Source organism: Mastigoproctus giganteus, chromosome 7 (assembly GCF_048544385.1).
Source record: "Mastigoproctus giganteus isolate SK-2022 chromosome 7, ASM4854438v1, whole genome shotgun sequence".
Lineage (NCBI taxonomy): Eukaryota > Metazoa > Arthropoda > Arachnida > Uropygi > Thelyphonidae > Mastigoproctus > Mastigoproctus giganteus.
In genome coordinates this window covers 194,757,183-194,780,705 of record NC_143581.1, presented here as the reverse complement: position 1 = coordinate 194,780,705, position 23,523 = coordinate 194,757,183, and the positions used below count along the sequence as shown (strand labels likewise).

The 23,523-nt window shown below is 38.0% G+C and overlaps 1 protein-coding gene across 1 annotated transcript in view; it reads left to right on the top strand.

Moving 5' to 3' along the window:
* LOC150083513 (phosphatidylcholine:ceramide cholinephosphotransferase 1-like) overlaps positions 1 to 23,523 on the top strand; it is a 152,831-nt gene that overhangs the window by 21,190 nt on the left and 108,118 nt on the right. The window lies entirely within an intron of this gene.

Here is a 23,523-nt window from a genome sequence, read left to right as displayed (position 1 = left end):
GTAGATGCCTCAGCATCTACACTTGCCACCTCTCCATTTAATTTCCCACACCGGCACTTACTTTAACATTTATATCGCATGAATCATCCCTTGCTACCTAAAAATGTCTCGTCACCACCCTCTTTTTTCTTAAGATTTTCAAAAATTGACTTTACCTTATCAATAATGACAGCTTGCGTAAATGGAATGTTTTTTGATTTAAGTCATCCATCCACAATGACAATTTCTCCATTTTTTCTAAAAGTTTACTTCTGCTATAACTCACTTGCATCTCACTTACTGTCATAGCACGTTGCATTGACTGTTTGGTTTTATCTGCATTTTTCATTATGGTACTCCATGATGGAGGCAATTTCATGTTTTTCTACACTCATTTAGGATGTGTCTGACCATCTTCCATTCTACAAATTACATCTATCTTTTTTTCCATGATAGATCTATGTGACTTTTTAGTGACATTTTCACATTCACTTGGCTTTACTGCACTTCTCTTACTAGAAATGGAGGCTCTTATTTTATTAATTTAATCAACAATTTAAAAAAAAAACTCACAAATTGGCACTGTAGAATAGTGGTCCAACAATAGTACACCAACAAGCAAACTGAGTGTTCCTTTCCTCTTATAGGCGCCTCTGTAGCCAGGTGGGAAGGAACAGCAGTGCGTAGCACACGCTTCTTGATTAGACCGGAGTTCAAGCCTGTCACCACCAAATACGGAGGTTGCGGAAAGGTCAGGGAATGACCACCGCATATCCCGGAGCAATATGGCCTTAGTTGCTAATGCTCCTAAAAACCAAATAACAAACAAACTTTCCTCTTATCTCCGACCACCTCATCCCTGGTTGGTTTAGATGGTAAATGGGGATAGCTCTCATCTCTGATTAGCTGTGTTGTTTCTTTACATCATATCCAGTATTTATAGTTGTGCATTTTTGAAATTTTTTATAGTTTTTTGATATTTTTAGCCTTCTGGTTCAAAACTGTCGTTATTGTGAATTGTTGCAAAACAAACCATCGTAAACCAAGAGCTACTTGTACTTAAAGCTATCTGTATAAAGCTTTTGACACTGAATACACGAATGATCTGCTGTACAAGAAACTGTGTTACATTAGGGGCAAGTTTTAACTATGGATAAAGGGATGATTGGGTGGTAAAAGAAAGAATGGTTATTGGGACCACTGCTCTCTATGAACTAATGTTGTTAGTAGAGTCCTTCATGGTTTGGTGTTTGAGCCTCCTACTGTTTTCAGCATTGATTAAAGATATTGATGAAGGCATACCAAGTTTAATGTCTAAGTTTGCTGTATATGTCGGGCAGGGTGGTTAATGACGATAATCAAGGTATTCTCTAAGACTGGATAAATTGGACAGATGGATTAAAAAGTGGCAATTGGGGTTTAACATTGATAAATGCATGCTTACTGATTTTGGTAACAGTATCATAACAAACCAATTGGAAAAATGAAAAAGACCTAGGAGCAACTGTACAGTTTGACTTGAAATTCTTTAAGTGGTGCAGGCAGGTACTCTGCTAGGACTGCTCATGGGGTCCTTACAGTGGTACACATCAGGAACAAAGAAGTGATTATACCAATGTATGAGGCAATGATTAGACTGCATCTGAATACTATGTCCAGGTTTGGAAGCTTCACTTTATGAAATTGTATATTTGTTGGAACTAGTGCAGAGAAGAGCAACAAGCTTAGACAGGGGGCACAAAAGGGCACTTTGACTGAGATTACCCTAAGACAAGTTCTTCAGATGGCAGCATTTGGGAAGTAAGCACCTGAAAGGAGGCCATTGGAGTGTTTAAAGTTTTAAATGGATTGAGGGAGTAAGTAAATTGAATGTTGCTTGTATCTTTACTCCATCTCAGAGACATGCCTTTAAATTGGACAAGCACAGTTATAGGATTGATTTGTGAATATTTGTTTTCAGCCAGATAGTAAATGATTGTTGGAACAAATGGGTAGCTTGAATAAATTTAAAGCAGCATTGGACAAATTAAGTGGGTAGAGTTTATCTCCCTTTTTTTGGCCAATACTATATAAGCTTGCTTCTTTGCATAATTTTGCCACTACTAATACTAACTTAGTGGATATGTATGAAACCCAAATGCTGTTCAGTCCTGAAATTTTTAGTCAGAATATTAGCAATGTTATCTAGTTTAATTAGTGTTAATTTTTTTAAAGCCTGTTAATGTACTATTATTTATTCGTAGAAAATGTTACTTGTTGACTTTGCGATATAACTTGATCTATTAATGTGCACTGACAATAATCAAGTATACATATGCACTATCTTTTCTAAGAATTTTTGTTTGTTAAGAGGATTAATAATTGATCAAGTACAGAAACACCCATACTTTGAGTGATCATGATTCAAGCCCACATGATTACTGAATATGGTAACGTTCTTGTGTTCTCCCTATCTTATGGGCTTCTTTGATGTTATATGTTCATCCTGGAGTATGGACAGAAATTTTATTTTATTTATTTTTAAAAGCAATTACATCAAATTGATGCACCATAATTTACTTATGCTCATTTAAAAAAAAAAAACAAAACCATTTACATTAGAAATTTAATAACCACTAAGTTAATAAAGCTACTTGGTAGAAATATCTAAGATATTTTGGGTTGGATTATTTGGGCGCTGGTGTTATAGGTTTACATGTGCAGTTTCTGTAGGCTAAATATTTGTCAATGTAATATTTGGCTTATTTGGTACGATGTATTTTCCGAGGTGTATCTAGGCAGTTATATTTTGTTCTTTGGCTGATGGATGATGTACCAAACTGAACTGTTAGCTGAATTTCATTTAAAGTTTGTGGTAGTCTCTAGTAGTCTTGGAAAATTTTGCTAGAAAGCAGCAGCAATATATCATAGCACTTGGGGTTCTTGTGAATTTCATTTGCTCCTGTCGGTAATGGAAGTCATGTCTCACAGTTGAGCAGAAGGCTAGAGCTGTTTTTTCCTCTTCCAAAGTAGTGTAATTGATGATACTCATTGGGCACCTTCAAGAAACGTGCTACTTTTATTTATCCCAGCAGCTTAAAGAGAAAGGATATGTAATGTTGAGCTATCCCCCCACTTTGTAGTGCAATATAATCAAGGACAGTTAAGAAACAAAGCAGTTTGTGAACTTACGATAGGAATTCTGTTCAATGAATGATTTAGTTGGATTCAAAAGTGTTTCTGTATAATATTATAGTATTGTATAAATTTTCCATGTGGGTAGAGGGGTGGGTGGTGGGAATGCAGTATTACACAACCCAGGGTCCTGAGCTGGATGTCATCATTCTTCTCTTTCTTGGTGATTCCTTTCTAATTCTCTCTCTCTCTCTCTCTCTCTCTCTCTCTCTCTCTCTCTCACACACACACACAGGGTAACTCGGAAATTTTTTTTTTTTTTTTTTTTGGCTGGTGCAACATAAGCCTCAGGCTTCCTTGCACCATATGACTTATAATAATAATTTTCAGTTGAAGCTTGTTTACACTTTTGGAAGCTTATTTTATGTTTGCACTTTTGGAAGCTTATTTTCACTTGGGTGAGACTGTGAACACTCTGAACGTACTGTTTTGGGCAACAGGATCTTCCATTGCCAACCGAGCTAGCCATGTGGGTAAAGTGCCTGCCTGGCAACCCAAAGGTCGCGGGTTCAAATCCTGCCTTGGGCTTGGATCAGAGTAAAATGCAAAAACTTTGGGAGGTGCATTATGGCCACAGAATTCGATGTGCCAACAACTAACAAAAAAAAAAAAAAAAAACACTATCTTCCTGTTGTTATTCTTTTTTTTCCCCCTGGGTTTTTCAGCCCACACCATATGCAGATCACCCCACCAACACACACTTGTACAGACATGATATGCACTGGTACAGTATGGTCCAAGTCATTGATGCACCTAAAACCTAACAACAACTTTGTCTCCTTCCTTGCCAACTTCATGAGAAAAGTAGCCATGTTGGGAATGTGACCACGTGGCTAGCCCTGACAAGTCAGTTTAATTGGCACTTGCACGTGCTTCAGAATGACTTTCTATTATAGCTCGTGGCAACTCAAATTCCTCTGAACACCCGGTGGTTAATGCAAGGTGGTTCCACACAACGCAGTTAATGTTATATTTTTCCATGCTGTTTTTTTTTGGTCTTTGTGTATTGAATGTCATCATAACTGCAAGTTGTTTTGGCTACCTGTGACCTTCTTGTGGAGTTTCTTGAAAGATTTCTGCATGAAATTTGTTACACCCATGGACCCGAGATCCATGCTTGTTCAGTTATCTTGAAATTGATAGAGATGTTGTCATGTCATTGCAAACATTGGTACATCTTCAGGAACTTGTTTTACATTTTTTTTTTAATTGACAGTTATCCAGAAATTGAATTTCTGTCAGATATTTTGGTGTAAATCACATAATATACAATACGTATTCAAATTTGCTAAGTGAAGTTTAAGAGGTGAGCTAACATAAGCTTTTGATTGATACAATTTTTTTCTCATGGTGCAGTCCATTATATTTACTGATATATGGCTGCTCAGTGAAGACAATCAACAAATTTGGAAGACATTACTGTGTGGGATGTACAATCACGGGGAACTTATCTGCTCCCTCAGAAGATCGACACCAAGAACTTAGTGGTAAGGCTTGGTCTTATATCCACCTTAGTGATAAATATTGTAATACACAGTCATGCCTAAGTTGCTAATATCTTTTTAAATTGTATTGTACCACCCAAGAGGGCAAATCTACTGTGCATTTACCTTCATCTGCTAGCGTGGCAAGATGCCATTTTTTAAAAAAAAAATTGTTGTTTTTTTTAAATCTGGAAATCAAATCAAATCCTTCTATGTACTTTTTTCACCCCATTATTCTGTAACTGGTTATACTGTATTTTCTATCTTCGTTTCAATAATATTATGAATTAAGAGACATATTTTTGTTCAGCATTTAACAGATGCCAGGGAATCAAAAGCATGTATCTGTTTCAAGTCAACTTCCATTCTCCAGTGTCGTGTCTGGATGCCAGGCAGATATATCTAATGCTTTGATTTTGCTGGCTAAATGCAAACACCTGACAAAGATGCATGTATTCTCGTGTCTGCCAGACTCCATGCAAGTGTGTCAGTTTCAGTCTGGGTGTTAAAATCTAAAAAAAATACAATAAAAACATTATTATTGCTTTCTCTCATTTTCATTCAGTGTTTTTTAATAGAGTTTAGAAAATCATAATTAATAGATCACTGTTTTTAATTCAGTAAAAAATCTAAAAAATTTTATAATTAAAACAAAACAGGGTGTTAGACTTCACACTGAGTGTCTTTGTTACAATTTAGAGTGTGAACAAGTGAAAGTTAAAACCTAAGACACTGCTGGGGCACCTGTTTTGTGGCTTATTCCTCATCATGCTGCTAGCAGGTGCCCTCTGTTAGCAAACATATGTCAAACTATGTAAGTAGTGTATTTTGTCTAAGTAAATAACCAAGCAGTGTATGGAACGAAATCTTAATTTGATTACATTACTGTGTAGGGTGTATGATCATGGGGAAATTTTGGCTCCTTTTGTTGTTACATTTGCTGTGTTTTTTTTTTGCGGCTATGCAGAAAAAAAAAAAAAAAAAGCAAAAACACTCTTAGATGTGCCATGGGAAAGAGCAATTTGACCACTGACTCTGCTTTTCATTTGACCATTTTGTTCACTCTTGAGTGGCTTTCAGTGTTTTACAAGGTACTTCTCTGCCACTTTTCCTATTAAATATTTCTAGTCTATTCATTAGGGTGAAACTGTACATAAGTGCTATCAACATGAGGCAAGGAAGCAAAGCTTATATGTCACCAGCAAAAATAAAAATTACCCACTTCATTTGACTATTCTGCCAATGATTTGTCTAAACCTTTCAATTTATTCGGACTACTCACTTCCAAAAGATCAGGTGGAAATTCATTCCAAAAATAAATTACTCTCTGGCTGAAAGCAAATTTTTGCACATCCATCCTTCAGCCATTCTTTTTCTATGTATGCTTATCTGAGAAAGTAAGGGTACCATTGGCATTTCGTTTGCTCAATCCATTTATAGCACTAAACACACCAGTCAGGTCTTCCTGCAGGTGCCTACTTTCCAAGTGTTGCAGTTTGCAGAACTGAAGCCTTTCATGGCAATAATATCTTTTTGTGTCCTTGACTAACCTCGTTGTCTTTTCTGCACTGGTTTTAACAGATCCATATCCTTAAAATGAGGCTTCCTGATTTGTATGCAGTAACTCAAGTACAACCATAAACACAGATAATCAGCTTTTTGAAAAAAATTCTTGTATATCATTGGTGTAATCCAATGAACTATTCTAGCAGCCTGTCTACACTGTTTAGAGCACTTCATGTTGGACTGTATAGTTTTCTTTTGTTTTCACTACCTTGAATATGGTTACCACAAAATTGGTTTGTTATTGTGGGATTACTGCTACCCAAATGCAGTCAGTACCTTGCATTTATCACTGTTAAAACATTAATTTCCATTTTCCACCCCATCTACTTAGTTTATCTAGATCTTCTTGAAGTAGCATAGCATATCCTGATTACTGTCATTAATCACTGTAAATATTTACATCAATATCATTAATAAATATTAAAAACAGTAAGGGGCCCAATACTGATCCCTGTGAAACTCCACCATGTTAGTCAATGAAGAGCAGTGCCCATTTATAACCCCCTTTGTCTCCTACCACTTAACTATTCCTTTATTCACAATAGTAACTTGCCCTTAATGCCACATTTCTTTCTATGCTTTATGCAGTAGTTGTAGCCAGTGGTGAGCTGTGAATATTTTAACAATGGGCTCGCTTTTTGATCGGTCACGGAAGTGATGTCATCCACGGTTTCCACCAGAGGCGCTCCCCACACTCCCACTACTAGTAGTGTAATTAGTGCGTGTGATGCATTTTTCGTGACTGACCGGTATGATATCTCAAGTCAGGAGCAGTTCGGGGGAGGGTGGACAGATGGGCCTGTTACCCCCTTAACCATGCAAATAAGTGTATGTGTATAAGGTCTACTAAAAAAAAACAAAAAAACGTAAAAATCTCATCGTCATGGCTCCCTTTACAGTGATACCTCAGTACGATAGTGTCTGCAGTTCTTTTTAGAATTTTTGAATAGTATGACGTCACAATCATACTTCTTGAAGTTACTACTGCAGTAAGTATGATCACAACAATAAAAGTATTTGTCATATGACTGCCAGAATACAACTGTTTATCATATGACTGCACAATACAAGTATTTGTCATATGACAGCAACAATACAAGTATTTGTCATATGAGAGTAACAATACAAATATTTGTCAACAATTTCTTTTTTCGTCTCCCATTTTCATTACATTCCATTGTTAGGTTCCCCTAACAGCTGCGTATGTCGCTCAACTACAAGATTGGTACTTCAATCGACGCTGTTTTCCAGAGATATTTAGATATGTTGCAATCGCAAGTATACATCTCTTACTTTAGTTATCATAAATCCATTGTATCTTGTCTTCCAGAAATTATTAAAATTTCCGAATGTTCAATAAAATATTTACATTACAAAAGCTCTTATTTCATAATCAATATACCTAAAAGAAATGCGAAGGATGGTTCACATAAACCATCTACCGCGCCTGCTCGGCACGCGCACAACTTTTTTGTTCGTCGTTTTTTTTAACAACTCGGAAAATATAATGGATACATTTTTTTATGATAGAATTTTAATATTGCAAATAAAAAATAACACGAAATATTTCTCATATCACAAATAATATAAAAACATTTCACAGTATTTTTTTCACAAATATTATAGAAAATTATTACACAAATATTCAAGAAAAATTTATTCTAAAAATTGCCATATACAATTTACTTCTTTATTAATATTTGTTGTCGATCTGCTTTGCTCAATAGCTGAGCGATGATTACAGAGGAATGATGTGACGTAACGATCTGGATCAAATTGAAGCAATGGTTTTCCATTTAGACGTATGGTCATCATAATCTGGAACGTGTTTAATTGTCAACATTATTTATTCATTCATTCACTCAATATTATTCATTACGCTGAAAGCTCACTTAGCTTCAGCACTGCTAATCGCAGTGGTTTCAAAGATATTTCTGTCTTTTTTAATTGAAAATAAAATTTCGCTCGATTTTAAAGATAAACTGTTTTCGACAAAATCTCTAAAATCATTAATTTTTATTTCATATTTTATCAGAAAACTTAAATTTCTTATTTGGTTTTCACCCTCTTACCACCGAGATGAAAGTTCTTTCACATTCCACAATTTCTGGTAGCATATGTTTAAAATTTCTTTCAATGGTATTGTTATTTTCTTTATTTAATTTAAAATCACCCAGTTGCATTAATAACTTATCCTTTAAGGATGGCCGCGAGTGATCATAGCGATATTTCCAAAGCGATTTGAAAGCGTCTTTTCTCTAAGCGACAGATTGTAGAGATTGTTAAAACCCTCTTTATTTAAAGTTATTTAATTTTGGCTTTTTCTAAATAAAGAACTAAGCTTCGTATAAAGGAAGGAAAGACACCTTTCTTTTTTAAATATATATATATATATATATATATATATATAACCAATTTCTCTAACAAACTAACCACTAATCTCGTATCGCTTGGTCACTGGTGGCACCGCTCCTGCCTCCACATGGCGGGGCTGGTAGTCTGAGTATAAATCCAATACTCAGGGCGAAAAGGAGCAATTATGGATCCATTAATATCACCGACTGTAGAGCCTACATGCTCACATGAACTTGAGTCATCTCAAGCAAAGAGAATCAAAAAAGATGATTCTTCACACGACCTACCTGCTTTTCTAATTTTACACTCTTTATCGACGAAACCTCTTAGTAGCTTATCGCCATTTCTTGTGCAGAAAAGCATAGAGGCTGTAGCAGGTACTCCCAAAATTGTCAAACGCCTTCGCTCAGGAGATCTTCTTATAGAAACTTCCAATCCCAGTCATTCTAGACAACTCCTGAAGCAAACGACCTTTGGAGGCCTTCCCATTTCGGTGACCCCACACAGAAGTTTAAACACCTCAAAGGGAGTCATCTCGGAATGGGACCTCCTTAATGTTTCTGAGGAAGAAATTGCCGCAGAACTTAAAGCACAACGTGTTGTCGGTGCTAAGAGCATTATGACCAAACAAGATGGTGTCCTTACACCCACGAGAAATATTACCCTTACCTTCAGCAGTCCGAATCTCCCAGAATCAGTAAAAGCTGGCTACCTTTCCTGTAAGATCCGACCTTATATACCAAATCCACTTAGATGCTTTAAATGCCAGAAGTATGGTCATTCTCAAACAGCATGCCAAGGTAAGACAATCTGTCCCCTCTGTGGCTCATCAGACCATTCCCAAACTGAATGTACAGCAGCAATGCCAAAGTGTTCAAATTGCCAGGGTACTCGCCCCGCATATTCTAGAGCTTGTGAATTATGGAAAATGGGAAAGAAAATAATGAAGTACAAGGTAGAGAAAAATGTATCTTACCAAGAGGCACGTAAACAGATATTAAATGTGATGCCTGCCAAAACATATTCCAATGCAGTCAAAAACACTAAATAATTTTCTACACCGACTTATATTACTATTCCTCCTAAATTATCTCTTACTCAATGGGATAGATCCATCCTTGCGGATGGTGAGACACTGACAGCAACAAAGACAAGTCCATCAAATTTTACTAATACAAAGCCATCCAAGCCACAACAAGACGTTCCCAACTCAGGCACGTTATTAAAGGAGAAAGATGCTCATCGTACACAAAATAAACCAACTTAACGAACTATGGAAATCGATGAGAAGTTAGATAATGAAGATGCTGTTCTCCTGCTTCATGCTGCTGATGAGATGGATATTACTCGCCCAGTCTTTTCAAAATGAGAGAAATATAAACAGGATCGAGGGAAAAACAAGCGATCAGATCAATCCACCTAACCTAAACCCAAGTAATGCAGAAAATTATTCAATGGAATTGTAGAGGACTAAGAAGCAATCTTGACGAATTAAAATACTTAATGCACCAACATGATCCTGCATGTATTTGTCTACAGGAAACTTATTTATCATCAAATTATACCCCATATTTCTCACGGTATACACTATATAGACAGGACAGATGTTCTGAGTCTCCAGCAAGAGGAGGAGTAGCAATATTAGTTCGTAGTAATGTACCATCGAAACCCGTTCAGCTTTCCACTAATCTAGAAGCAGTAGCCGTTTGTACTGTTCTTGGAATTAATCTCACTCTTATCTCCATTTATATTCCACCAAACGTTTCATGTTCCATTGCAGAACTTGACAATTTACTTAATCAACTGCCCCAACCTGTATGCTTTCTAGGTGATCTAAATGGTCATCATCCTTTGTGGGGTTCCCCGAACATAGATCATAGAGGGAGGATGATCGAAACTGTACTTGATAACCATCACTTAACACTACTGAATACCGGTGTGCATACTTATATCCACTTGCCTACAGGTTCTAGCTCTGCTCTGGATCTGTCCATATGTTCCTCGTCAATTTATCCTAGCTTTGATTGGACAGTATTAACTGACCTTCACAACAGTGATCACTTTCCTATAATTTGCAAAATACAGACGGATATAAACTATACATCTAACAAAAGAATTACGTGGAATTTTCATTGAGGTAACTGGGAAAAGTTTTTGAAAACAATGCAATTTGATAACCATTTGATTCTTACTGCACCTATTAATAATGCCACTAGCCATATAGTAGAACTACTTGGAGCTGCTGTCAGCGCAATACAAAAAGTTAACCTTACGAAACAAAGGTATAATAATTGGTGGACAAGGGATTGCTATCTTGCCAAAAGGAAACAAAACAAAGCTTGGAACATTTTTCGCCGAAATGCTACAGTGGATAACCTTATAAACTATAAATGGCTGAAAGCTGAAGCACGCGAATTCGTAGAAAAGCTAAATAGGATGCGTGGATTCGATTCAGTTCTACCATCTGCAGAAACACTGACCCCAGAATAATTTGGAGAAAGATCCGTATTCTCAGTGGAAAGTGTCAACAAACCAAAGCCCCAATCCTGTCCTGGAAAGGAATAGATGTTTCTTCTCCAACTGATATTGCAGAGGCTTTAGCAGAAACATTTGCAGTCACTTCATCTCAATCTTATGAAGACTCATTTAGATGCAAAAAAATGTCCGTGGAAAAATATAAAATTAACTTTGTTACAAAACAATCTTATTCTTATAACCTTCCATTCACTATGAATGAACTCAACGAAGCACTCCAGAATTCTAGAAATAGTTCTGCTGGACCAGATGGCATTTTCTACATAATGCTTCGCCACCTAAACTCAAACTCAAAATCTATACTACTGAAATTTTACAATAGAATCTTTGAGGAGAATGTTTACCCTGATACATGGCATCAGTCAGTTGTGGTAGCCATAGCAAAACCCGGTAAAGATGCTTCATCCCCCAATAGTTATTGTCCTATATCTTTGACCAGCTGTTTAGGCCTCCGTAGCCGAGTGGGCAGGAGCGGGAGTGCAGTAGCACACGCTCTTTGAGTAGACCGGGGTTCAAGCCCCTGACTGCTGAATATGGTCGATCTGCCAACCCGCACTGGACCAGCGTGGCAGATTATGGTCCATTTCCCTCAACATGAATTGTTGAGGAGGCTTCCATCCTGCAGTGGGTTGATAATGGCTGCACTTTACCTTTTTAGGAAAGATAATAGAAAAGATGGTTCACAAGAGACTTGTCTGGATTGTTGAAGATCAAGATTCTATAACATGCCATCAATTTGGTTTCTGCCGTAACAGGTGTACAACTGATGTCCACATCAAGGTTGAAGCTCACATTCGAAATGCTTTTCTTAAAAAACAGTACATGGTAATGATAACTTTCGATATTACCAAAGCATTCAATACAACCTGGAGATATGGAATCCTCCAAGACTTATACTAACTTGGACTGAGAGGTAACCTGCCTGGATTCATTCAGAATTTTCTTCACCTCAGGACCTTTCAAGTAAGATTCCAGAATGAGCTGTCCAAAATTCACACACAAGAAGGAGTACCTCAGGGATCGATTTTAAGTGCCACACTCTTTGCATTGCGTACCGGTAGCATTATAAGAGACATCCCAGCCACAGTAGAAGTTTATATGTATGCAGATGATCTTGCTATTTCCTGTCAATCATTGAACATGGCTGTCATTGAAAGACAACTACAGATAGCAATAAACAAAATTGAAACTTGGACAGAAAGCAACGGCTATCAATTAACCGAGGGGAAAACAGCAGCAATACACTAATGTAAATTACGATCGCTTCATCCGGAACCTGTATTAAAACTGAAAGGCAGAGAAATTTCGATGACAGATTCTATAAGATTATTGGGTCTGAACTTAGACACCAAATTAAATTTTCGTAAACATGTAACCTATCTACGAACTACGTACCTCCAGAAACTAAACATCCTTCGTGCGGTATCCTCAACATCTTTGGGTGCTGACAGACAGTCATTACTGAATTTATATCGTGCTCTAATCTGGTCACGATTAGACTATGGAGCTATAGTATATGCATCAGCTAAAAACAGCATCTTATGGTCTGTGAACACCATTCAACACAGTGCCCTTCGACCAGCACTAGGTGCCTACAGAACCTTGCCAGTACAAAGCTTGTTTATAGAAGCACACGACCCTCCGCTTTATCTTAGAAGACAACGCCTACTCTGCCAATACACTGCCAAAATAAGAAGCCTTCCAACTCACCCCTGTTGGGTATACCTCAACCAACCTTTATGGCCAACGCTTTATGAATCCAAGCCTAATGAACCCAGACTTGCAGGGATTCGTCTTCAAGAAGTAATAAAAAAGTGGAAACTCGATCTCAACAAAATTGCGGAAAGTGCAAATATGCCTTTACCTCCATGGACTAGACATCATATAAACATTGATCTTTACTTCGCTCAGTGGCCAACAAATACCATTCCACTATGTAATATCCGACAGTTGCATGCCAACTATACTGCACAACACACTGAGAAACTCATAATCTATACAGATGGATTTAAGACCCAGTCACATGTAGGTGCAGCAGCCGTGTTCCCTTCGCATGTAATTTAAAAATCTCTTCCAGTTGAGTGCAGCATTCTATCTGCAGAACTGTATGCTATACAGCTTGCATTAAGTGAAATATGTCAACAGTCGTCCCTCTGTGTCTTAATATACTCGGATTCACTCAGTGCTATTTCAGCTATATACAGGGTAAACGACATTCTCGTCATCCTCTCCTACAAGAAATTGACTTTCTAATCAACCTCTGTCAAAAGAAACACTCTGAAATAACTCTTTGCTGGATCCCAGGACACTGCGGAATAGAAGACAATGAAAAAGCAGACATTGCAGCTAAGTCAGCATCAGAAGTGCCAAACAGAACAAGGATAGTTCCACGCACTGATTTTAGTCCAATCATTATTAAAGAAAGTGAAAATGAATGGACCCAAATATGGAAAAATGAAGTCAACAATAAACTACAGGAAATAAAATCTAATCCAGAAATATGGAACTCTAGCATCAGAGAGAGTCGCAGAGAAGAAGTAATACTTGTCAGACTGAGAATTGGCCATACTCATCTTACTCATTTTCATCTGTTGACAAACAAAAACCCCCCACTCTGTGTTCAATGCCAAGTTCAGCTTTCAGTAAAACACATTCTTTTGGTATGCCCTCGATTCAGAAATTCCAGATTCCTTTGTTTTCAGAGTTCATACAATAACCAGAATCCAGTTACTCTTCAACAGATCTTAGACAATAATGCGAATATAGATGAATTGTTTAATTTTATTCGGCAAATCAGATTTGATAAACAAATCTGAAAAAAAATGTTTGATTTACATTAAAAACTTGGAAAGACACATCTTGGCCATTGATGCCCTTGTGTCTTAAAACCATTAAACAGCAGCAGCCTTTAAGGATAAAACAATGCATTTAATAACATGTTATGAGGTAATTTTTTTTTTTACTTTTGATTTTGATTCCTTCAAATTCGTTCAACTTCAACATGCTCTCAATTTTAGCTTCATAATTTCCTTCAGAATTTTTCAAATTAACAATAGCATTGATAGTTCGAATAATTAATTTATCTACTTTTACCATAGTGATTCTGTAAAGCTTCTGAAAGGTAAGAGAGCCCCTGCAGGATGTTGATTATTAGTGTTAAATGGTTAAGAAATTCAAAATTTAAAAGTCCAGTTAATAATCCTGGATTATTTAACTTCTGATTCAGAATGTTTGAAGAAAGTGGGATAATTCCTCCAACCCACAATTGCCATCTGCAAGCTACAAGCTGCTCATTCCACATCAAGTTCTTTAGCAATCATCCTTAATTTGTACTAGTTTTTTGGAGATTGGTGATAGTTTTTTGAATTATTGCCTGTATGCCATTATATTTTAGAACATTTTTTAAATGTTTTTAAAAAATGCTCGACAAAGTTTCAAAATCTTTCGTACATTTCATCTTCGTAAAGTTTATATAATATCTTAGTTGCCTCAAATCCCACCCACCCCCCTCTATGTTGCTACTCTCACTAGTTCTTTGAATACAGTGAAAAATGTCGAAATCACACAAATATTCTGCTACTCTGACCATGTAAACCTAGACAGCAGAAATTTAGTAGAAGGCATGGATCACTCACTTCTCCGAAAAACATGCCCGTATGTCGGAGTAAAAGGGAACCACAACACAGGTTGACCAGAGGCTATAATCTGTGTCGAGAATCTTCTTAATCCTCTGATTGGCTATGGATAGCATATTGACTAGTGCAACTTCTCGGTATGTGACTGCATAGGTTTTACTGACGCCACTAAAATTGTGAAATGGTAATTCCTTTCACCCTTAACTCACGCTTTCTAATTGCCTAAATTGCCTAAAGGCCAGAGGTGAGAACAATTCATACACGATTGTCTCTTCTAATCCGTTCGTTACATGGAAATTTTCATCGTTCAACGGAAACTATTTAAATGTAATTAGCAAGGGGAATCAAAAAATTCGCTATAAAGAAGTTCGTTAAACAGAGGTCCGACTGTAATTAAATCAAAAATGAAGCAATTTTAAAATACATAACCGATAGATTGTGCCATTAAAATGCTGGGAATGGTGCCCCACTGTAATTTCGGCTCTGGATATTCAATAATTGCGCATTTAGGATTTCATTTGTAAAATAAATGATCGTCTCAACAATGGATTTGCAAATGGATTTGGAAATTCAAAAAAAAAATAACAGTGGGCTCATGTGAGCCCACTATAGCTCACCACTGGTTGTAGCAGTAGTAACTGTGGTACAGTGTTGAAGGCTTTACTGAAATCTAAGTGTGTGGTGTTAAAACTATTCTTTGCATCCTGTTCTGTTGTTTTGACCTCACAGTAGATAATCATTTGGATAGGCATGATCTTGGATTACTTCTGTTGACTTATTTTTCTTGATACATAAGTCAAACTTACAGGTGTGTAGTTATGCACTTCATCCTTTTCTTCCTTGTGAATAGAAGATGCATTTGCACTTATCTAATCATTAGGGACCTCTCCTAAAGATTCATTCATTATTGCTGAAGGTTTAACTATCTTTTGCAGCTTTTAATATAATCAGATTGATTTCATCAGTTCCAAGTGTTTTGTTTACTTTTAGCTGCAGCAGTTTCTCTTCAAACTTGCACTGAAAGGACAGAATTCATGGGATACCTGGTTCCTGTGCAACCACCCACCAAGTGGTGGTTGAACCCACCACTTGATGGGTTCGTCCACTAGTGAGAGTATTATAGGTACACTGCATTCACATAGATGGTAGGCACCTCTGTAGCCAGGTGGGAAGGAGCAGCAGTGCGTAGCACATGCTTCTTGATTAGACCGGGGTTCGAGCCCGTCACCACCAAATACGGAGGATGTGGAAAAGGTCAGGGAATGACCACCGCATATTCCCGGAGCAATATGGCCTTAGTTGCCAATGCTCCTAAAAATCAAAATAACAACAACAACAACGTAGATGGTAATTCGGTGTCAATATGGATAAACATCGTGAGTTAACCGACTTTGAAAGCATTTAGCATTAGTAGAGGCATTTGATGCAAGAAAGCAAGCTTATGCAGCATCAGCCAAAAAAAAAAAAAAAAAAACCCCACTTCCACTTCACCCCTCTGTTCGTTCAAAATACCTGTCCAGCTGAGCCTTAAACTTATTTAGGCTATCAACCTCCACCCCACCACAAGGGATGGAAGTCTGTTCCACCAACCAACCACCCGCTGGCTAAAGGCAAATTTCCGCACGTCTATCCTACATCTGTCTTTCCTCAATTTGAATTTATGCCCTCTCAGGTGATTTTTCTGAGCTAGAGGAAGAATCCCATCAGCATTGAGCATGCTTAAACCATTCAAGGCTTTATACACCTCTATCAGATCACCTCGCTGGTGCCTAGTCTCCAGACACTGTAATTTGCAAAACTTAAGCCTTTCTTCGTAAGAGCAACCCTTTGTTCCATTCACTAATCTTGTTGCCCTTCTCTGTACTCGTTCCAGCAGCTCTACATCCTTCTTGAAATGAGGCCTCCAGACCTGTATACAGTACTCTAGGTGTGGCCTGACCATCGCCTTATACAATGGAATAAACACCTCCTTATCCCTGCTGGAAAAATTCCTGTATATCATTGACAATACTCCATGAGCTACTCTTGCAGCCCGTCTGTACTGCTCAGAGAACTTCATATCTGCCTGCACAACCACCCCCCAAATCCCTTTCATTCTCTACCACTGTCAGTGTAGTACCACAGAGTTGATATGTTGCTCTGGGGTTGCTGTTTCCCATGTGTAGTACTTTACATTTGTCAATGTTAAACTTCATTTGCCACTTCTCAGCCCATCTGCTCAACCTTTCCAGATCCTGTTGCAGCAGCATTGTGTCAGTAGTGTCCTTGACAACCCTGCCAACCTTTGTATCGTCTGCAAACTTGGACATTAAGCTCGATATACCATCATCAATATCATTTATAAATACAGAAAACAATAATGGACCCAACACTGAGCCCTGAGGGACTCCACTAATAACATCAGTCCACGATGAGCAGTGTCCATTGATTACCACTCTCTGTCTTCTCCCCCTCAACCACCCCTTTATCCATAGCAGCAATTTGCCTCCAATGTCACACTGCTCCAATTTGTGTAGCAGTCTTCCATGTGCAACAGTATCAAAAGCCTTTCTAAGATCCAAGTATATAATATCAAAGTTATTCCCTGCATCCAGTTCTTTTGTGACTGCATCATAGTATCCAATCAATTTGGTCAGGCAAGACTTCCCCTTAACAAAACCATGCTGTGTTTGAGCTATAACTGAAGTCTTGTCTAAATGATCCTGCAGTGCTTCTTTAACCAGTGCCTCCATTAATTTTCCTGGAACAGAAGTTAAGCTCACAGGTCTATAATTACTTGTGTTAGCCTTGGATCCTCCTTTGTCAATTGGGGTCACATTTGCACATTTCCAGTCTATGAGTACCTCCCCTGAGTCCAAGGAAGCTCTCATAATTATGGCTAAGGGTTTGCTTACTTCCTTTGCTGCCTCCTTTAATATAACTGGATAGATCCCATCCACCCCGGGTGCCTTTCTTGTGTTTATCTTCAACAGTTTCTCCTCCACTTTACTCCCAGTTATTTCAAGATTCTGTAGCTTACTGCTAGAGTTGAATACACCTCTGGCATTCCCCTCGCTGAATAACTCCTCATGTGTGAATGTCGATGCAAAATATTCATTTAGTTTGTTAGCTACCTGAGCAGGATCATCAACAGTTGACCCATCAATATCAAGTGGACCAATCTGATTCATCCCCTTCCTTCTAGAGTTTACATAAGTAAAGAACTCTTTGCTGTTTTTCTTTGCATCCCTTGCCAAGGATTTCTCGTAATCTGCCTTCGCCTGCCTAACCTCCTTTGTAACTTGGTTGCATATCAACTTGTATCTATCATAGGCTTCTGTGTCATGTGTTAATTTGTATGTATCCCATGCATTTTTCTTCTCTGCCATATGCCTCATTAGCTCATCTGACATCCATTTTGGCCTAAACCTCGAACAATATTTCTTAGTTGGTATGTAAAGCCTAGTAGCTTCCAAGATAAGTTCTTTGAATGCTTCCCATTTTGAATTTGCTGTTGGTAACATCATCAGTTGGTCCCACTGTATAGAATTTAAATACTGTCTCAGTCCATCGTAGTCGCCTTTACGGAAGCAATAACCCTTCCCTTTACCCCTAATGGTAGTTACCTCTTTCAGTAAATCTCACTTCAGCACACTGTGATCACTGCCACCTAGTGGTTCATTTATCTGCAGATTCTTAATGCATGAAGAATCACTGCTGATAATCAAATCAAGAGTATTACTCCCTCTAGTTGCCTCCTGAACATGCTGATGTAGAAAACAATCATCCAATAAATCCACAAAAGCCCTGCTAGTGTGTGAGTAACCAGCCCCCAAATTCCAGTCAATATCTGGGAAATTAAAATCTCCCATTATAAGACTCTCTGATTTACTGGCCCACTCTATTTCCCTGTACAGTGCCTTATTATACTCATCAGAGTCATTAGGCCTATAGCACACTCCTACTCTCAATTTTGATCTCCCAATGTTTATGTCACACCAAACTGACTCAACACTGCACTGTCCAGCGATGTCGACTGGCTTCACTTCCTTGATTTTTATGTGTTTCTTAACTAATAGCATAACCCCTCCCCCCTTCCTATCCTGTCTATCCTTTCTGTAGACTTTGTACTCCCCAAATTCCAGTTCTGCATCCCTTATATCTGTGTGACACCACGTCTCTGATATCCCAACAATATCTGCCTTTGATGTTTTGAGCAATACCTCAAATTCATCAAATTTATTTACTAAACTCCTAGCATTGGTGTACATGCAAGTATACCTGCACCTGTTTCTATTCTTAGCTACCCTAACACAACCCATGTGTTTACTTTTACCGCAATGGCTCCCAGCAGTCTCTGAAATACCATGCATCTTGTTTTTCAGGCTTCTGCTCATTCTAATAGAAGCAGTGCAAGAATCTCTTTCACCTCTGCCAGTAGCTACTGTCAATCTATTGGTCTTTGTCTCCCCCCAAGCTAGCAGTTTTCCGACCCACCTAACACTGCCTCGATAGCATCAGCAAATATGAAAGAAGGATGATAGTGGGTGCCCGACACATGGGTCACATTATTGCGGAGGTGGCACAGAAATTGCACTATCCCCATTCGACAGCATCAAGAGTGTTTTGGGAATATGCCATTTCCAGAATAACATCTCATCGTGGACAGCACTGTCAGCAGAGAAGTGTGGTGAATTATCATGGCCATCGATGTCTGTCTCGCATTGTTTCAGCCAAATGGAGAGCAACGGTGACACAAATCACCGCTGACATCAACAAAGGAGGTGCCAGAAACGTGTCCACCAAGACCATCAGGCAATCATTAGCTGCAGTAGGTGATGGGAGTCGCCCACCCACCAGAGTCCCATTGCTAACACCATGACACAAGACTACACCTCAACTCAGCAAAAGAACGTCGGCACTGGACCCCCACAAGAGGGTGCACATATCTGGTGGAAACTGCACAAAGTTATGCACCTATCGTGTCAACAAAACCATTCAGGCAGGTGGACTCTCGGTAATGGTCTGGGGTGTGTTCAGCTGGCACGTGTTGGGACCTCTGGTACGTCTAGATGCATCTCTGAACGGTCCAGGTTACGTTCCAGCCATGCAGACCATCTGCATCCCTTCATGGTCATCGTGCACCCACACGGCAATGGACTCTTCCAGCAGGACAGTGTGCCTCACCACAATGAAACAACATGATAGCTTTTCATAACTTCATTTCATAATTTATTTTTACCCCTTTAAATACGATTGAAAATATATTTGCATATTGGCTAGAAATCCCTGCCAACAACATGCATTCAGCTTGGCAGTGTGTTTTTTCCCCATTTGGCAAACGATATTACTGGTTTTGAATAGCAAATTCAGACAATTATCGAAGACACTGTGAAGATCGGTAAAGACTTGGGATTCGAAACTTTGGACACTCGCAATGTACGTGACTGCATTGACTCATATGCAAATGACTTAGATGATACAACTCTCCTTGAAATTGATGAGTAAACTGCATATGAAGAAAAGGAAAACAATTCTGAAGTAGCACCAAAAGAATTTTCAACAGAAGGATTGGAGAAAGTTTTTTTTTTTGGGGATTGACATGGCCTGTGAGGCGATTATGAATGGAGATCCGAATGTTGAACATAGCATCAAGATATAGCAAATTTTACAAGATGGGATTCGATGCTACAAAGACTTGTGCACCGAGAAAAAGAAGAGACAACTTCACCGGACTTTTTTTTATTGAAATACCTAAATAAACAATAAAACTTTTTTTTTTTTTCTCATCTCTCATGATGTTTCCTTTTCATTAATACAATTTTTGTAATATTTTTTAATTCAAATTATTTTAATTGGCTATTGAGTGCAAATTGTTTATAGATTTATTATAATTTGTTTATAGACTTTTCTCTGGTATGCATTTAATTAAAACCCATTATAATTATACCTCAATCAGCACGGTTTCACATAACACTGAACAGTTTCGGTACCAATTATCAGTACTATGCAGGGTATTGCTGTACATTGTTTTCCTGTAATTCGTTCTAAACTCTTGGCAGGCGACCCAACAACACATAAAATAGGTATTTCTTACATGTTATACTTGATTTGTACATTGAAAATGAGTGTTTTATAAAGATTATTTAATAAATAGTTATAAAACATCTTAAAATAAAAAAAAAAAAAAAAACAGTAAATTAGCATTTACCTTAGACTTGAAGTGCAGGGCTGATGAAATCAATAAGTGACATGGTGGTGGGATTAGATCAGATGTCAGCTGTCTTTTGCTGCTACTGGCAAAGGTGGACTGTCTTTGACGACTTTTTTGTAGCTTTCTAAAGTAAGAAATGACTTTGTTTTCCATTTTGCACATCAGGAGTTCAGTGTTTTCAATGCTAGGGCATTTTTTTTTTTTTTTTTTTTTTTTACCACTTCGCTTAATTGCTCCCAACAAGAAATGGCAGTCTTCAGCTTACGTGTTTCTTTGTCCTCTTTCTCTCCAGTGTCACTCTTCATAATTTTCTCCAACTATTGTAGCTTCACTGTCATTAGCTTACGCCCATGAGTGTCAATAAGGTCCTCCACATCTTCATCAACCTCCAGACCCATTGATTTACCAAGAGTGACAATATATTTTGTCAAAGCACTATCATCTTCAAATCAGTCAAGGTTATGGATGATTAAAGGCAGCCAGATGTTTTTCCAGGCTGAATTTTAAGCATCTGGTGGAAGCATCATTCCAAGAATTTACAATTAGCCTCACACAGTCCAGGACTTCGAACTTTGATCTCCAAAATCTTTGAGGGTGACAGCAGTTTCAACAGAAGTCACTGCAAAGCAACTTGCGAACATTTTCTTGGTATAGATTTATTAAAGTTTGCAATGACTTCTGATTCATTGGTTGAAGAAGAGGAGTGGTGTTGGATAGCAAAATTTGACTTGCACAAAGTCAAATTGTGCCTCAAGAGATTGAACAGGGTTGGGATCGTGGCCTAGCGCTTTAGCCAGCAGGAGCAGTGGCTTTGTAGGAAGCTTATGTTTCTCAAGATAACTCTTTACGGAAGGACAGAAAACTTTGTGTGCCCACTTATTGAAGACATCTTGTAATCCAGGCCTTCTTATTGCTGCGCCAAAACATTCCCAGCATGCCTTTGTTGACGTTTTGTTGTTTAAATACCCTAGGGATGTTAGAATGATACACCACCAAACGCTTCAGCTTAAAATCTCCAGAGGCATTGGCACCTAACAGGAGAGTGAGCTTATCTTTTATAGGCTTATGTCCAGGTAAACTAGCCTCATCCTTAGTGATGAACATTCTCCTGGGCATTCACTTCCAGAAGAGGCCAGTTTCGTATAATTGACAAAAATACACTCTGCTTACACACTAGACAAGCGCATAAAACGGAAGGTAAAGAAACTGTTCGATATGCTATAACATGTGGGAATGTTGTGTTGGACAATAACAAAGACTAATTGGTTGAGAATAATCGTATAAATGATGTTTTACACACCACACTTCTGAAAATTTCCACCAATGCATCATTCCAGCTATATAGGAAAGCCATCGGTTCCTGCAAATGTCATCGGTCCTTAAAATAAAAGATTGTATGGAAAAGAAGGTAAATCGGTTCCTGAGAATATCGGATGTCGATATCATTGGAAGTCGAGGCCCCACTGTATAAACAATTTATATATAGGGTATCGAGTTCCCATCTATTATTGTGAAATTACTGGAAAATATGTGGAATTCAATTATCAAATGTTAGAGGATTAATATTTACTGAATAATTAAAAGTAAGGTTCAACATGTGGCGCATCAGCATCTCTACACAGCTTAAACCTTTCTGCAGAATTTGTGGAGTTAGTAATTGCCATATGGTGCAAGAAGCCTATGGCTTATGCTCTGCACCACCAAAAAAAAAAAAATAAAATAATAATAATTAAATAAAATAAATAATTAATAATAAGAAAAAGGAAATAGACAACCTATGCATTTCCCTCCTCCTGTAGGTAACTATCCAGCTGACCTTTCAATATGCCCTAAACTGTCAGCTTCCTCCCATGTGGGTAACTTATTCCAGTAATTTATAACTCGCTGACGAAAATAAAACTTTCTGCAATACAGTCTCTTCACGTAACTTGAATTTACCTAATTCTAGAATCATTTATAACAGTGAATTTTATTCTCATTCATTTTACTATTACCTCACAGCCTTAAACACCTCAATCAAGTCACCTCTAAGGTGACTAGTTTCCAAGCTGTGCAACCCACACATTCAAAGTTTTTCCTCATAAGGACATCTTTTTGCCGATCTCACCAGGCGAGTTACCTGTCTCTGAACCCTATCAAGAAACTGTCTTTTTTTAGGTGCAGTCTCCACACTTGAACACGTGTGGTCTAACAATAGCCTTATATAATGGGATTATGACGTTTACTACTAGCAAATGTTTGATACATCATCAATACAAGACACCATGGGCCTTCCTTGAAACCTGTCTACAATGCTCAGAGAACTTCATGTCTGACCATATAGTAACTCCCAAATCCCTTTCTTCCACTACTGACTTTGAAAGAATTCCTTATTTCCCCCCCACCCCCACCCCACCCCCCACCCTTTGCTCTCTCTCTGTCAGCAATTTCTCATCTGCCTTTGCTAGCCTAACCATTTCTGTGACACTATTACAAATCAATTTGTAGCTGTTATAGGCTTCAGTACTTTTTATTGCTCTGTAACTTTTCCATGCCATCTTTCTGCTCAATTAATCTGGCAACTTCATCATTCATCCAAATTGGAATCCTCCTCGTGGAGTAT